Source organism: Vombatus ursinus, unplaced genomic scaffold (genome assembly GCF_900497805.2).
Source record: "Vombatus ursinus unplaced genomic scaffold, bare-nosed wombat genome assembly UNPS02014838.1, whole genome shotgun sequence".
NCBI lineage: Eukaryota > Metazoa > Chordata > Mammalia > Diprotodontia > Vombatidae > Vombatus > Vombatus ursinus.
Window position 1 is genome coordinate 498,583 of NW_020954616.1, and position 16,791 is coordinate 515,373.

The 16,791-nt window shown below is 39.3% G+C and overlaps 1 pseudogene; it reads left to right on the forward strand.

Moving 5' to 3' along the window:
• Window positions 1–7,496: 7,496 nt before the first annotated feature.
• LOC114026392 lies at window positions 7,497–9,582 on the forward strand (annotated as a pseudogene).
• Window positions 9,583–16,791: the final 7,209 nt, after the last annotated feature.

A 16,791-nucleotide genomic window follows, 5' to 3' on the forward strand; every position in this document is an offset into this window, starting at 1 on the left:
CCACCACCACCGAGTCACAATCTCCACTGCACAGAAGGCTCAGTGGTTTCATTGGGGACTCTCAAATGCTTTGAGGCAGAAAGCAGTGGTGGGGGAGGTGTGGAAGTGCCTCCATATATGGTGACCCATCTGCTCAAGCATTATTTATCTCCAAACTACGCTTAATGCACAAGCCAAACATGATCCCAATGCCAGCCCTGACACAGGGTACTCAACTCTAGCCCCGGTTGGAAATTGCTTTTTTTTTTCTCATTTCTTTACCCTCCTGTGAAGCTTAGATATAACCAGTTTAAATTATGATGGGGGATGGGAAAGGCAGGAAGGAAGGAAGAAAGTTCTGGTCTTGAGTGATTGCCTGAAAGACAGTTATATCGAAGCTGTGAGTATCAACAGGCCCCAAGATCAGAAGGCAGAGTCCTATCAGCTTGTGTTTTCAGAGATCAACAAAACATACCATTCCCTTGAAAGGACATTTTTTAAAAAAGCAGTAACAAGAACAAACATTTACTAAGTACTATGCAAGGTGCCAAGGGTTCAAAGAATAATTTGGGTTTGTTTGTATTTAATGTCACAGTTGCAAGGTTTACAATCCAGGAGATGAAAAAAAAAAACAGAAAATTATTTAGCATTGTTTACCCCATTCCAGAAACTGAAACCCAAATAACACTGTAAGAACTGTTACTGATAATGACACCTTACTTTTATGTGGTCTCTCTTTTGAAGAGCTCAAACTGCCTTTTTCCTCCCTCTATCATCTCATCATCTTCACAGCTCTGTGGAGATGGTAATAGAGAGGAAAAAGGACACTCTTACTACCCCTCAGTCCATAAAAGGGAAAACTGAGGCACAGAAAAGTTAAAAAGATCAGCCAGAATAACAACTCTGAGTCAGTCATATCTCCACAACTGAAACAGGGCTCTCCTAATTTTCCATCATACATGATAAGCCATATTTATAATTTATAGAGCATTTCCCTCACAACAAGTCTGTAAGGTACATACTAGTACAAGATTTTTTTTCCCCATCTTACAAACTCAAGGTAGCCCAGAGAGGGTCACAGAATCATGGAATTTGAGAGTTAAAAACGTCCTGAGCAGGCATCTAGTCCAAATCTGCATACAAAAGACACTGGCATTGTAACATACCCTAGGAGTGGTCATGCAGCCTCTGATGGGAGAAACCATCAGCTCTGAAGGCAGCCCATTCCATTGTTGGGCAGCCCTCAATATTAGGAAGTTTTTTTTCCTAATAACAAGACTTAATTGGTCCTATTTGAAATTTCTACCCATCGTTCCTCATTCTACCCCAGTAGCAAAATGTCAAATCAGTCTTCAACATGATACTACTACAAATATTTGAAAATAGATATCTCTTTCTCCAGTCTTCTCTCCTCTTAGCTACATCCTCCCTTTTCCTTTGGCTGATCCTCACATAGCACAGATTCAAGGGCATTTTCATTTACTCTCCTATTACCAGTGGCCTTCTTAAAATGTGACTCCCAGAAATGAACAAAATATTCCAGATGAGGTCTGACAAGGATGGAGTACGGTGGAACCATCACCTCCTACACCCTAGAAGCTATACCTCTTTTAATGTCATGTAATATATTATATCCATTATAATCTAAGATGGATTGAGAGCTAGGAAAGACCTTGGGGATCATGTTAAGCACCTTCATTTTACATATGAAAGAATTGAGGCCCAGAGAGATTAAGTGGTTTAGGATTACAGTTCATCAGTCAATAAATATTTATTAAGTGTCTACTGTGTGCCAGACACCACACTAAGTACTGGGGGTACAATGAAACCTACGATTGCTGAATCATAGATACAGAGCTGGAAATGGCCCTAGACTCCTTTATCCAGCTCCCTCACTTTTTATAAATAAGGAAACAAGCCTAGAAAGATTAAGTGACTTGTCTGAGGTCACATAATTAGTAAGTAACTGAGCTGGTATTTAATTCAGGCTTTTTTTTTTTTTTGAAGGAAATTCTTTATTTTACTAGTACTACTTCGACCTTCATCGATTTGCAATCTTTCTTTTTTTTTCAACATTTATAAACAATTATCCTGCATGACTTCCAGAAAATGCAATAGTCAGAATCTCTTCTTCACAGTTTTGGAGAAGCCAAATAATCCCTAAATTTTCTCTCCTGTCTCTGTCTTCCAGGTTCATCATTTCTCTATGTACATTTTCCAAATTTTTTCTAGTTGTTTAATTTCCAGGGCTTATTTTTCTTCTTTTTCTGTTGTCCTTCTTCCATGTTGCCCTCCAATGAAATCATTCATAATATAATAATTTGAATAGTTTCTGTGAATGTTTCCAAATGATTGAGTTTCAACATTATGGTGTCCTGAAATGTTTTAGTTACACTCAACTCCCTCTTTACTTTATTTTGGGATGTTTTTACTATTTTCAATTTTGCCTTCAATTCCTTCAGTGTGCTTATTAGACATCATATTGTGTCCTGAGGGATTTTGTTCTTGGTGTTGCTTGACTATATTTCTCTTATAGAATTTCTAGCTTCCCTTAATACTCTGGGACTTTTTTATTGTATATGCATGTTCACTCATTTGTTCACTCATTTCTTTCCATGTTTCTGAAAAATGATTTTCTTTGAAGGTTCTAGTAGTTCTGTTTCTTTGAGGACATTTCAGTTGCTATTATGAGGGGGTCATTGAAGATATCTGTCCTGAGATCTCTCACTCTTCCGTCTTCCTAGAAGCCCTCCTTAACACCCAGTCCTTCTCACTCCAAAGTCAATGCTGTTTCCAATACTCATGTTGCCTCTCGGGAGGAAAAATAGAGTCCCATGTAGGTGAACTTTGGAAAAAAGCTAAAGCAATAGCCATTGAGCTCTATGATTTCCCCTTAATTAGCAAGTGGTAACTTATACAAAATTTTTCAAAATTATTCCTAACCATTATTATAAAGGAGTCAATGTCAATTGGTCTAATGAAAATGTAGGTGTCGGGGCAGCTAAGTGGTACAGTGGATAGAGCACCGGCCTTGGAGTCAGGAGGACCTGAATTCAAATCCAGCCTCAGATACATAATACTTACTAGCTGGGTGACTCTGGGCAAGTCACTTAACCCTGATTGCCTCACCAAAAAAAAAAAAGAAAAAAAAAAAGAAAATGCAGGTGACTAGAAAATAGGAAACGCAGGTCTTAATCCTTGTTCTGTTGCTAGAGAGCTACATGACACCAGTCACGCACCTTACCTCTCTCATCTCTCTTTAACAAATATTTAAGCACCCAATATGTCCAAGGGACTGTGATAGGAACAGCAATACAAGAATGAAAAAGGACACCAAATTAAAAGATAATATGTCTCTACTCTCAAAGGGCTTCAAAACTATTTAAGGAATAAGGTATATACAAATATGCAACTGTAGCCAGGTGTTACAATGGATAAAGTGCACAACTTGGAATTAGGAAGACCTGCATTCAAATTCTGCTTCACACACTTACTATCTGTGCCACCCCAGGCAAATCACTGAACCTCTGTCTGTCTTAGTTTCCTCATCTGTAAAATAGAGATTATGATAGCACTTGCCTCCCAGGGTTGTTATGAGAATACAATGAAATCATGTTTGTAAAGCACTTTATTCTTTTTTTTTTAATTTAATATTGTATTTTCCCCAATTACATGTAAAAACAATTTTCTTTTCTTTTTGTTTTGGTTTTTGTTTTTTTTTTTTTTGCTGTGAGGCAATTGGGGTTAAATGAGTTGCCCAGGGTCACACAACTAGTAAGTGTCAAGCGTCCGGTTTGAGACCGGATTTGAACTCAGGTCCTCCTGACTCCAAGGCTGGTGCTCTATCCACCGTGCCACCTAGCTGCCCCTAAAAACAATTTTCAACATTCATTTTTAAAATCGAATTCCAAATTCCCTCCCTCTCTCCTCACCCACCTCATTGAGAAGGCTAGCAATTTGATATAGGTTATGCATGTGTGGTCATGCAAAACAATGTTTCCATATTAGTCATGTTATAAAAGAAAACATAAACCAACATAAAAACCCAAGAAAAATAAAAAAACTAAAAAAGTATGCTTCGATCTGTATCCAGACTCCAATAGTTCTTTCACTAGGGATGGATAGCATTTTCCATCACAAGTCCTTCCGATAAGTCTTGGATCATTGCATTGCTGAGAATAGCTAAGTCAGTCATAGCTGATCATCTGTAAAGCATTTTGCAAACCATAAAACTTTATAGAAATATTTCTTGTTGTTGTTGTTGTTACTATTATTTATATTGTGATTTAAGCTAGAAAATTCCTAAGTACATTTTAAAAGATCAAACAGAGAGTCTTGAAAGAGCTGAGAACTGGAGATCAGGTAGGGTCTCACAGAAGAAATGGCTCTTGGAAAAGGGAGAAGATGTCAATAGATGGACCAGGAAGGGTCCATTCCAGGAATGTAAAATGTCATGTGGTGATGACAGAATAAGATTGGGAAACAATTAGTAATTTGGCTGAAGTGGAGAACTTTGAAAGGAAGTAGTTTGGCTGACTGTGTGAAGGAAAGAACCCTGAAATTAGGTTGTAGAAATAGGCTAGAGCCAAATGTTGAACTGCCTAGAGCGCCAGGGCATGGAATTTGTCTTATTCCATAGACAAGGGGAAACTATTGAAGAGTATTGAGCAGAAAGAATAAAGTGATCAAACTTACGATTCAAGAAGATTACTTTGACAGTAGAATGGCAAACAGAGAGGCTGGAGACAAGAAAGCCCATTAGAGGGACACTATAGTGGGTCAAGCCAAAGATGAGGAAAGACTCAACTAGGGCTGTAGGAGAGGAAATGGAAGGAAGGGAGTGGAGGAAAGAGACACTACTGAGGCAGAAGTGACAGGAGAGGGTGCTAGGGAGTCAGGAAGAGGAACAATCACAAGGTTCCAAGCCTGACTGACTTGGCGAATGCTGGTGACATCAGTAGAAATAGAAAAGTTGGAAGGAGGGGCCAGGTCTAAGGGGAAAATAATGGTTCAACTTTGGGCATATTGGATTTAAGGTTCTGGCATAGCATCCAAGGGGAGATGCCTGGGAGATAACTGGAAATGCAGATAGAAGTTGGGACTACGTAGATAAAACTCGACATCAGTGGGTTCAAAACCTGGCTTTACCACATGCTTATTGGGTGATTTTAAACAAATTGTTAAATATCTCTGCCACAATTTCTTCATTTATAAAATGAGTAGAATAATACTTGAACTGTGGTTGTTGTGAGACTCAAATAAAGTACTGTGTGACTTTTCTTTGTAATTCAATGCAATTAAACAAGCCTTTATTGTGTTTCCTATAAGCCAGGAAATGCAAAAACCATAAAACTGTTTGTATGTTTTTCTGATAACCATAAGAGTGCTACACCAAGGTTCATCGTGAGGTAGAGGGCAAGGGAAACTGAGATCCAAAAAGACCGTAGCAGAATGAGCAATTTAAATCAGAAATCCAGTCAGACAAGGTAAGTCAGGACAAATCTATCCCCAAGGAAAGAGCCTATCTAACTCTGACGCAGTTCTTGCCTGGCAGATGTCTATACTTGAAGGACCTTTTGTCTGTGTAGAAGAAGAGAGAGCAGCAACGAGTGAGCTAACGGTGTATATGCTACCTGGAGTACCACATCAGGTCTTAAGGGATTTTTAGAATACTAAGGCAGGGCTTCCCCAACTCAGTCATCAATCATATTAGTTCAGCAAATCTTAAAATGTGGACTTCCCAGTAGGGTGCCACCTACACACCATTTTCTTTAAGGCTCATGGGGATTCCCCCAGCTCACTGCCATCCCCAGTAACTTCCTGGTCATTCCCCACCTTTAGTGAACATAAGACTTTGGGGGAAATCAAAGACATTAATCCTTAGAAAGAGGATGGGGAACTCTGAAAGAGCAGATACACAAGTTGATGAAAAGAAGCCAGGAACCAGCAGCAGCGGCAAGTGAAGCAAGGCCCTAGAGAGAACAAAGAAATGGAAATTTTAAGCCCTAAAGCAGAGGAGGGGAGGAGGGAGAAGGGACTGTCCAAGTCTAGAAAGGTAATAGACCCATTCTACTCAACTGAGTATTATTTTTTTTATTACTATATGCCAGGCTCTGTTAAGTACTAAAATACAAAAAAAGGGGGGGGGCAATCTCTTCTCTCAAGTATTGCACATTCTGTTGGGGAAAACAACACGTACATATACACGTATATTCAGAATAAATGCAAAATACATACAAAGTAGTTTAGGAAGGGAAAGCAGTAGCACAGGAGTGGGGAACCTGCAGCTGCAAGGCCACATGTGGTCCTGTAGGTCTTCAAGTGTGACTCTTTGACTGAATCCAAACTACACAAAACAAATCCTTTTATTAAGGGATAATTATAATTTATAATTTGTTCTGTGAAGTTTGGGTTGAGTCAAAGGCTGCACTTGAGGACCTAGAGGGCCACACGTGGCCTGGCCACAGGTTCCCCACCTCTGCACTAGCAGTTGTGAGGATCGGGAAAAGTTTCAAGTAGAAGATAGTCCTTGAGTTGAGTTTTAGAGGAAATAAGGGATTCTGCAAAGAAAAGATAAGAAGGGAGTGCATTCCAAGCATGGGGAACAGTCAGTACAAAGGCACTGAGATAGGACATCTAATGCTCTGTGTAAGGACAACAGCAAGAAGATTAGTTTGGTTAGACCACAGAACACCCCCCCCCCCAGAATTTGGGGAGAGGAATAACATTTAATGAGACTGAAAAGATAAGTTAAGTACAAGTTGGGAAGAACTTTAAAAGTCAACAAGACATAACATTTACTAGCTGTGTGACCCTGGGCAAGTCACTTAATCCCATTGCCTAGCCAAAAAACCAACAACAACAACAACAAAAGTCAATGAGAGTAGTTTATAACTTATCCTGGAGACAACAGGGAGCCATTGGAGTTTTTTGAGTAGGGGAGTGAAATGGTCAGACCCATGCTTAAGGAAAATAACTTTGGTGGCTGTATAGAAGAATGGAGAGAAGAGAGATTAGAAGCAGGGAGACCAATTAGTAATACAATGCAATAGTCCAAGTGAGAGATGATGAGAGCTTGAACTAAATCAATGGCTTGTAAAGAGAGAGAAAGGAATAAATGTGAGAGAAGATGTAGAGGCAAGATTTGGCAATTGATTAAATATGCAAGGTGAAAGAGAGTGAGGAGTCAAGGATAATATCAAGTTTGTGGATGTGGGAGACTGGAAAGATGGTGGTACCCCTGATAGAAATAGGGAATTTTAAGAAGAGGGATGAATTTAAGGGGAAAGAAGATAAGTTCTGTTTTGGATGAATTGTGCTTGAGATGTGTATGGAACATGTGGAGTTGACACTCAGAAGATAGACTGGGACTAGATATATAGATCTGGGAGTCATCTTCACAGAGATGTTCATTAAATCCAAGGAAGCTAATAAGGTCAACAAAAGAAAGAATAGAGAGGGAAAAGAAGAGGACCCAGGACAGAGTTTTGGGGTGCAACCACAGTTAAGGAATTGATATGGATGAAGAGTTAGCCAAGGAGGCCAAGAAGGAGCAATCAGACCAGGGAAGGAGAAACAATGGAGGGTGCAAATGTGAAAACCTAGGTAAGAGAGAGTATCCAAGAAATGGAAGTGGCCAATGATGTCAAATGCTTCAGAAAGGTCAAGAAGGGTGAGGGATGAAAAAAGATCATCCAATCTGGAGTTGTTCATGCTTTCCTTTCCCAAAGGAAGAGAAATACATATTAAATGATTTATAAACTCCTATTTGGTCCAGTAAGGTTATGTGATCTTATCTGGCCAGTAGGCATCAAATATGTAACCTTTCTGTTTTCAAATGAATGGGAAAGCCTTGATTGGTTGGAGCAATTGTTCTACTAGAGTCATCTAGAGGTAAAAATCTGAAGTTATATGAGATAGACTCAAAGCCCCATAAGAAGATGTCGTGACTGACCATCATGAAAGGAAAAACAACTGTGTAAACAGTAACTAATGATGTGAACATTCTGACAAAAAAAATGTACTAAGCTTTACTGTACCATTTAATTAATAAATAAAATCATAAGTATACAGATTTTCAATTTTCATCAGAAATATTTGTATTATTATATTATAAAAAACTTTTAAAGTGCTATACATTCATCAGGTCATGTAAAAATTTTCTGCTCAGAGCAGTAGCAGGTCTATGCAGCTATAAAAAAGAAAACAAAATAAAGGGAACATTGCTGAGGAGAGGTTTGTAACAGCTGCTTCAGAAAGTGGGAAACAGAATCACTTATAAAGGAGTAAAAGGATTTATTGTCTCAAAGTTGAGGAGTGCTTGGTTCAAATTTATTACACCACTATATAGTGGACTCAATTGGCTCAGAAGAATGATTTTCCAACTTTTTTCATTATCAAGAGAGAACTGTGTGACCCTGGGCAAGTCACTTAACCCTATTTGCCTCAGTTCCTTATCTGTAAAATGAGCTGGAGAAAGAAATGTCAAACCACTCCAAGTATCTTTGCCAAGAAAACCTCAAATGGGGTCATGAAAAGTTGGACACAACTGAAATGACTGAACAACTACAACAAAAAAAGGAGTAATGGAACCAGATATTGGAAGTAATGTACATTTAGCTTAGTAACTCAAATTCAAAAAATTTGGGTGTGAATGGTATCAGGGTGAGAGGATAAAGGTATTCAAAAGTAGAGCACAGCAAGCTCTTTCCATCTTTCTCAGCCTGCATCTTTCCCCCTCCAACACCCCCTTTTCCTTAAGAGGGAGACAGTTAAGGAGCAGCTCCCATGGACTAGCCAAATAAAACAAAGATGGAAGGCCCAGTACACATAGGCTAAGAAGGCCCTGCTCCAGGGTGGAGCCCTAGACAGCATGAATCCAGGCTGTGGGGCATCTTCATTACCTGAAACATGAAGGAGCACAAGTGTATGGGAGATGCTTACTCCCACAAGTATGAGGATGACCTGTACGGGATGAAGAAATTCACAAACAGGAATAAGCAACTATCCAGAAGTAAGGGGGAAGAGGAAGATGACACAGAAGCCTCCTGGAACAAAGAAGTCAGTGAGACTCAGGCATCCACAGAACTGAGATGAAGACAATTCCACTCGGTGGAAAGTAGAGGAAATAATGTGCTCTTCGTTAGAATGCTTGGCATAGAACCTGAGGAACTGGTACGTCTTTTCCTAAAGGATACCAGTACACAACTAAGAAGAAAACTCAGGTTACTCTGCTCATCTTGCCATTATTTGGCACATGCAAAGCTTTCTTATAGGATATGAAAAACTATACTGAAACCTTCTTGAAACCTGAGTTTAAAGAATCAAACAAAGGGACACTCCAGATTATTTACAAAGCATGAAATAAACAGCCATATGAGTAAAGAAGATGTCATTAAAGAACTGGCAGGAATAGTGGGCTGTCTCAATCTTGAAAATGCCATAGTAATCCCCAGTTCACTATTGTGATAGAAATCATTAAAGCTATCTGCTGCCTGAGTGTTGTGAATGAATACATGTTGTTCAGAAAACACAATCTTCAGGAAAGTGGTTAGGAGTAGTAAAAGATGTCTCAGGAAAACCTTGCCCAGACTTCACAAGTAAGAAATGGGAAAGGGGCAAAACAGGAATTTGGAAATAGAGATAAGGATAACCTCACATCAACATGACACAGAAGAAGAAAAAAATAATAATAATTCAAGTACGGGAGTACAGCAGAGTCAAATGAGGAGGCTGAAGAGCCCACTTTCTAAGATAACAGGTGGAAAATGAAGAAGAAAGAAAAATTTCCATCTGAAATTGAAAGCCAAGTTATGGAAGGATCTAACCAAATGAAGGTGACCTGGTCTTAGAGAAAATTTGATCAGTTGAGGCAGAAAGGGATTAGAGAAAAGGCATAAGTCAAAGACGGATACAAACTAACCTGTCCAATTTGAAAATGTTATTGGGTAATGGAGCTGGCTTTGAAGATTAATTTAATCTGAAGTTTTTCAAAGTTATAGAAATATTAGAAATATCATGACATATTTTGCCAGCATTCTGTTTGCTGAATCAATAGTGGACAGAATATTGAGTTCATACTCCCATAAGAAAGGATTAATTGGTTAAATCAAATTCTCACAAGGTATTTTTTATCATCAAAACTGGAAATAGTTTGGTGGCAATATCCTAAAATCCCTAAAGGAGAATAGGATTAAACCTCTCTTTAGAGACAAGAAAGTTAGCACATTAGAATTTTTCGTATAGGAGCAGGGTTTAACTTAAGAGTTGTTAGATTCTAAGAATGTCCAATTTTAAGGATTTGTCTGGAATAACTTGGAAAAAATGAATGCATACTATTAGCAGAATCATTTTGGGAAATGGGGAAAAAATTCCAGCCAATGTCCTGCTTCAAGAAAGAAGGTCCTTTTATGATGTAGAAATAAGGAATTTTTATGGTGTAGAAGCGAGGAATTCAAAATCCCTCTTTGTGCCCCGAGGGCCACATCCATCTTTGTACCTTGACTGTAAAACAATGCTATAAAGTTAAGTCCCCTTTACATATTAATTTTGAAAGCTCTAGAGACTTTTTTTTATTTTAAAAGATTTCCTTTCAGATTTATTTCTGTATTTTGGTAACGTCTAAATGTGATACATTTCATATAAGCACTTCTTCCCCAAGTTAGTCATTGATCTTGCAGCAGTTTTTGTGCTGGAATCTGGATTAGTTCACTCAAAGGTTTGTTTTCAGTTGTATAAATCATTTCTTATACTGACATTTCAGTTTTAAATGTCAAAATTCCAATGTGGGAATTGAATGGTTGTTTGAGTACCATGTAATCAGCAGCTGCAGGCAGCCAAGTAGCACAGTAGATAAGAATACTGAGTTTGGAATCAAGAAAACTCATCTTCACGAGTTCAAATCTGGCCTCAGACACTGACTACCTGTGTGACTCTGGGCAAGTCTCTTAACCCTGTTTGTCTTTCAGCATGTTAGTAAGTTCAACTATTCTTACCATGCAAAGAACAGTGTGAACTCTTTACCTCTCATAAGGTAGCACTTCATTCATGTTAATGTTGCATATAAAGTCCTCTAGGGAACAATTCTTTTCTTTTTCATTTTGACTAAACACTTGACTATAATCTACAGTAAGATACTGTTTGTTTTTATTGTTATTTATATTTTTACATATTTATATATATTTATATTTTTATATATATTGTTATTTATATTTTTCAGAAATACAAAAGTAAATTTCTCTTAGAAAAAAAAAGGTAAAAGACAGTGTGGAGGGCAGTGTTGAATTGATTAACTATAGAGCCAAGACTGGGAAGGGAGAAAAATTAAGTCTAAGCAGAAATGATGGTCTGGGAGAATTCAGAGGGGAGGAGAGATTAGAGGTTATGGTAATGGTAAAGAATAAGTTTAGGACAGTAGGCATGGGGAGAGATTCAATCATAGGAGGTTGTGATCAGATAGTTACAAACTGCCCTAGTTGCCTGCATTTGGAGCATTATTTTCATTTCTGGATACCACATTTTAGGAAGGACATTGATAAGCTAGAAAGTATTCAGATGAAGGCAATGGTTCAAGATCATGCCATTTGGGAATTGAGATGAAGGAACTAGAGATATTTAGCCCAGAGAAAAGACAAATTCAAAAGAGCACACTAGTTGTCTTCCCGCTTGACATTGGCAAGTCACTTGATGTCTCTAAGCCTCAATTGCCTCATCTATAAAATGAGGGGGTAGGCTAGATGACCTCTAAGGTTCCTTCCTGCTCTAAATCTAGGATCCTAAGTATTTACATTCTGTCACATGGAAAAGGGATTAGACTCATTCTCTTAAAGGCAGACATTTGGAGGGGTTGTGTTTTCCTAACTATGGGCATAAATGGGGAAGCAAACGTACCCATGTTATGTAGTCTCCTATACTCTTGACGCGCATGTGTCTTTTTTTAAAGGAAGAATATAAAACTATTTATTGACCATTGTTCACCAGTATTTACAATAAAGTAAACAATATAGTTGTATAACATTCCAATGACTACAAAGTTATTTTTTCCTTGACTCTCATGGAGCCAAGTGACCCAAATATATAATACATAATATAATCTTACTCCTCTACTGAGCATAATGTTGGAAGGGAGGAGTAGAGCGGAAGGGTTAGGAAAGGGGACAGAAAAGAAAAGGAATACTCAATACTGAAAAATGTGTGGCCAGACATGCAGGGGGTTTTTTCCCCATGAGGAGGGTCAGTTTACATGAGTGCAAGAGGATAAAAAGAGAGTGAGAAGAGATAAGGATAAAGTGAAGTTGTCGTTGTTTAACAAAGGAAATAGAGTTCTAGAAAGTACATTGGGAAAGGAGGAGAGGGGAGGACAGAGATTGGGTAGGGATAGGGCTGAGAGGAATGGAAATGAAAGATTGAGGAACTGGCATTAGGAGAAAGGGTTTTCCAAGTAGTGGTGGTAACTCTGAATCACAGGGATTAGGAAAAGAGGAGGAGGAGTTGCTAGCTATAGAAAAAAAGGAAAAATCTGGGATACACACATATACAGTGTGTGTTTGGAATCGCTGGTGTGTACACAAAGTACACAAGTGTACTGTGATGATGGAGGGTGGTGACTGTGTTGGGACAGGAGTATCATCCTGTTTTCTCTGAAAACACTAGGTCATGGGGTAAAGGTGAAAAGATTAAATCTGGTGCTTGGGTACATGGCACCAGAGATCTGGTTCATAAGAGCCTCATCAAATTTTGAACTTGTGGCCAGTTCCTTTGCCTTACCCCAAGATGGCAGGAAATGAAGCATACTCAAGATACAAGAACCCATGTAGAATGTGTACTTGACTCCCAGGCAGTTCAGAATTATCCTTCATTCTTAAAGAAGACCAAAATGACATCACTATGTTAGATTACAGTGTGACCAACTGTGGCTGATTAGACCAATGTGAGCTCGGAATGCTCTACCATAGGTCAGGCACGAATAGTCCATGTGAATATTTGGGGTGGATTCTCTAAATTTGTGCATCTTGAGTTTCTTTTTAGGTGCTTCAATTCTGCTTTGCTCATAAAGCACAGCGCCTTCTTTGATGAGGGCACACAATGCTGGGCAGTCCTGTGCCAGTGTCTCCCATGTCATGCAATCAACTGTCATCTAAATCCCTTGTGACAGATATGATCCTGACAGCAAGAGGCCTGATGATTGGGCACTCTCTGGTTACTGTGGAGAGGGATACAGTTTTCTCATTTGACTTAGCAATACAGGGCAGAGTTGGCAATGCCTCCTCCACACATGATATTCCAGGGCAAAAAGGTCTCCAAATCTAGTCCCTGAAAGGAGTTGGGGCTGGGCCACCTACCTTCACTGATGGAAAGAAGGTGACCCTTGAGTATTTACAGAGCTCTTCACTTACAAAACCTCTGGAAGAGTAGTAGTACAAATTGTATAACCCTATTTTGTAGATGAGGAGACTGAAGCTCTGAAATGTGAAGTGACTTGCGAATGTGAAGATCACACAGCAAGCAGATATCCAAGCCTAGACTGGAACACAGATCTTCTGACTCCAGTCCTCAGCCTTATAATTCTCTCATTTTCAAGTGAAAGGTGGTATGGGATCACTTTGGCTATCTCTACCGGTTAGGCTACATTGTCCTGGGTAAGAGGGAATAGTCTTGGGGGAAGAGAGACTGAATTTTACGAGCTCAGAAACAAAGCTCAGAAAAGGGAGGAGGTCCCTAGAATCAAACAGCTTGAAGGTGACGTCAAGTTCACATAGTCCAATCCCATCATTTTATAGATGAGGCCACTGAAACCCAGAGAAAGGAAATGACTTAGCCAAAGTCATTCAGGCAGAAAATAGCAGAGTTAGCATTTGAACCCATGTGCTCTGACTCCAAAGCCAAAATTGAGTTCATTACACCTTAGCCACCTCCCCTACGTGGTAAAAACATGAAAATAAGTGCAGTGGATGGAGAAATGCAACGGATAGGACACCAATATCGCCACAGATCCCAAAAGCAGGCTAGCTGGGGAGGATATCATTATTATTCTTATTGTTGTTGTCATCATCATCACTATATCATCTCATTTTCATCTTTTCCCATGAAACTCAGAATCAGTACTGTGAAAGATTGCCACCCTATGATAATTCTTTTAAATTTAATGTTCTGAAGACTATTGCTGAGGTGGATAAAATTACGGCTTGGAGGATGTCAGTTCAACTTTTGTAGATTCACTGAAAACATCTTTGGGACAACTTTAGCAGCAGAGAGGATGATGGGGAAGGTATGCACATCATCACATTCCCATGTGGTTTTGATTTTTTCTGCTCACTGTCTATATTTTTTTAAAAAACTTTTCCACCTAGTTTGCCGAGTATGGATGTTCAGTACAGTGACATTGCTTGAAAACATTGTTTTTAAATTTTTAAGGATCAAAATTCTTAATATGTTATACCTGACATTTGTAAAGTGATTTACCATTTTTGAAACACTTTATTCATTTTAACCTCACAACAACCTTATGAGGTAGGCAAAGAACTTTGGCTTCTCAGGGGCAGTTAGGTGGTACAGTGGATAGAGTACTGGCCCTAGAGTCAGGAGGACCTGAGTTCAAATCTGGCCTCAGACACTTGACACTTACTAGCTGTGTGACCCTGGGCAAGTCACTTAACCCCACTGCCTAGCCAAAAAAAAAGAACTTCTGGTTCTCCTCTTTTTTTCTCATGAAGAAAGCCAGAGAAGCCCAAGATCATCTAATAGGCTAATGGCAGAACTCTAAGAACCCAGGCTTTTTCCTTCCCAGGATGTTTTCCTATAAACCATGCTGCTTCTAAGGTACTTTCCTCCACCAACAACTATTCTCTGCTCTTGGTCAGAGCCCTTCAAAATAGAAACTGATGGGATGGGAAGGGACTTCCCCGGGGCATGGCGACCAGCAAGTGTGACAAGGGGACTCCCTCCCACTGCTTCAGGAGGCAGAGTGGGAGGATGGGGCGTGTTGTTCTGTGGCCCTGTGACAGGAGCTGCATTACAGGCAGAGTGGACACACAGTCTTGGGCACCTGATTGCAACTATCACAATGCACATTCTTCCTTCCTTATTCTTCAAGCCTCATAATGACGTGCCTGAGCTCCCAAGGTCTATGCTAGTGGCATGCATGCTCTCATAGATCCTGATCAGCTGAAAAATATTAGCCTGGAAAGCCTATGTGTAGGTGGTGTACTGGGGCTAGAGTCAGGAAGACCCAAGTTCAAATCAAGCCTCAGATACTTTTGAGCTATGTGACGCTGGGTAACTCACTTTACCACTATTTGCCTCAATATCCTCAACCATGAAATAAGGATAATAATAGGATTGTTACAAGGATTAAATGAAACAATATTTGTAAAACCAGTACCTGGCACATAATAGGTACATAATAAATGTGTTCCCTTCCTTGTAGTGGAAAGAATATTTCAGCTGCACTCAGAGGAGCTGAGTTCATTTCCTGGTTTTGCCACTTACCATCAGTGAGACCTTGGGTAAGTCACTCATAATTTTTGTGCTTTAGTTTCCTCCTCTTTAAATGAGAGGGTTGGACTAGTGAACTCTAGGGTCCCTTCCAACTCTATACCTATGATCCTATGATGATCAGTCCGGACAATTTCAGAGATATCCATTACCAGAAGGTTGACCACAGTCTACTAAGGGTAAGAGGGTTTGCAATCAAAGTGAGTGAAATCACTATTAAAAGATTCATTTCTTTGGGCCTCAACGTCTTTAAAAACATGTCTGTGTCTCTAAAAACACAAATGTGTAAATTTGAGCAAATCACTTTTCTTCCCAGTTTCCTCACATGGAAAGCAAGAGAGTAGGCCTAGCCAGCAGCTAATTGTTAAATTCTCAGTATGAGTATTTTTGTTGCTGTTGTTTAGTCATGTCCAGCTCTTCATGATCCCATTTGAGGATTTCTTGGCAAAAATACAGTAGTGGTTTGCCATTTCCTTCTCTAGCTTATTTTATAGAGGAGGAAACTGAGGTAAACAGGGTTAAGTGATTTGCCCAGGGTCACACAACTAGTAAGTGTCTGAGGCTGGATTTGAACTCAGACTGATTCCAGGCCCCACATTCTACCCACTACACCACCTAGCTGTCCTAGGGAGCATTTATCCCCTCAGGAATGGGCAAATGTCACAAACTATGGCTAGATTTATTGTCTTGTTGATTATCTAGACTTTAAAAAGTAACACAGATGTGTTCAGACCAGCACAGATCACAACAGCTCCCTGATCCAGGACAAGCTGACTCTCTCTTAATATAGTGTAAAACGACACTGGATGGAGACACAGAACGGAGCTCAGTGAGAACGTACACATCTCTTGAATCACACAATAAAATGTCTGAAGTAGAATTATGGTTTTGTCACATCTGCAAGGGAGTTTACAGAACATCTAGGTCAAGGGTTCTTACCTGATGTCTTTGAACTTGGGTTTTGTTTATATTTTGGTAACTGTTTTTCTACATAATTAATTTCCTTCTTAATCTTGTGTATTTTATCTTATGAACTTAAAAACACTATTCTGAGTCATAGGCTTCATCACACACACACACACACACACACACACACACACACACACACACATGATTCCATAACACAAAAAAAATTAAGAACCCCTGATTCTAGCCCTCATTTTACCGGTTAATAAAGTGAAGCCTAGGCAGTTAAAGTAAAGTAGAATGGGTATTAGTCTTGGATCCAAAATATATAGATTTAAATATCAGTTCTGATATTTCCTAGCTGTGTGTGACTTTAAGCAATTCACACCATATAACCTCTTTGAGCTTAAGTTC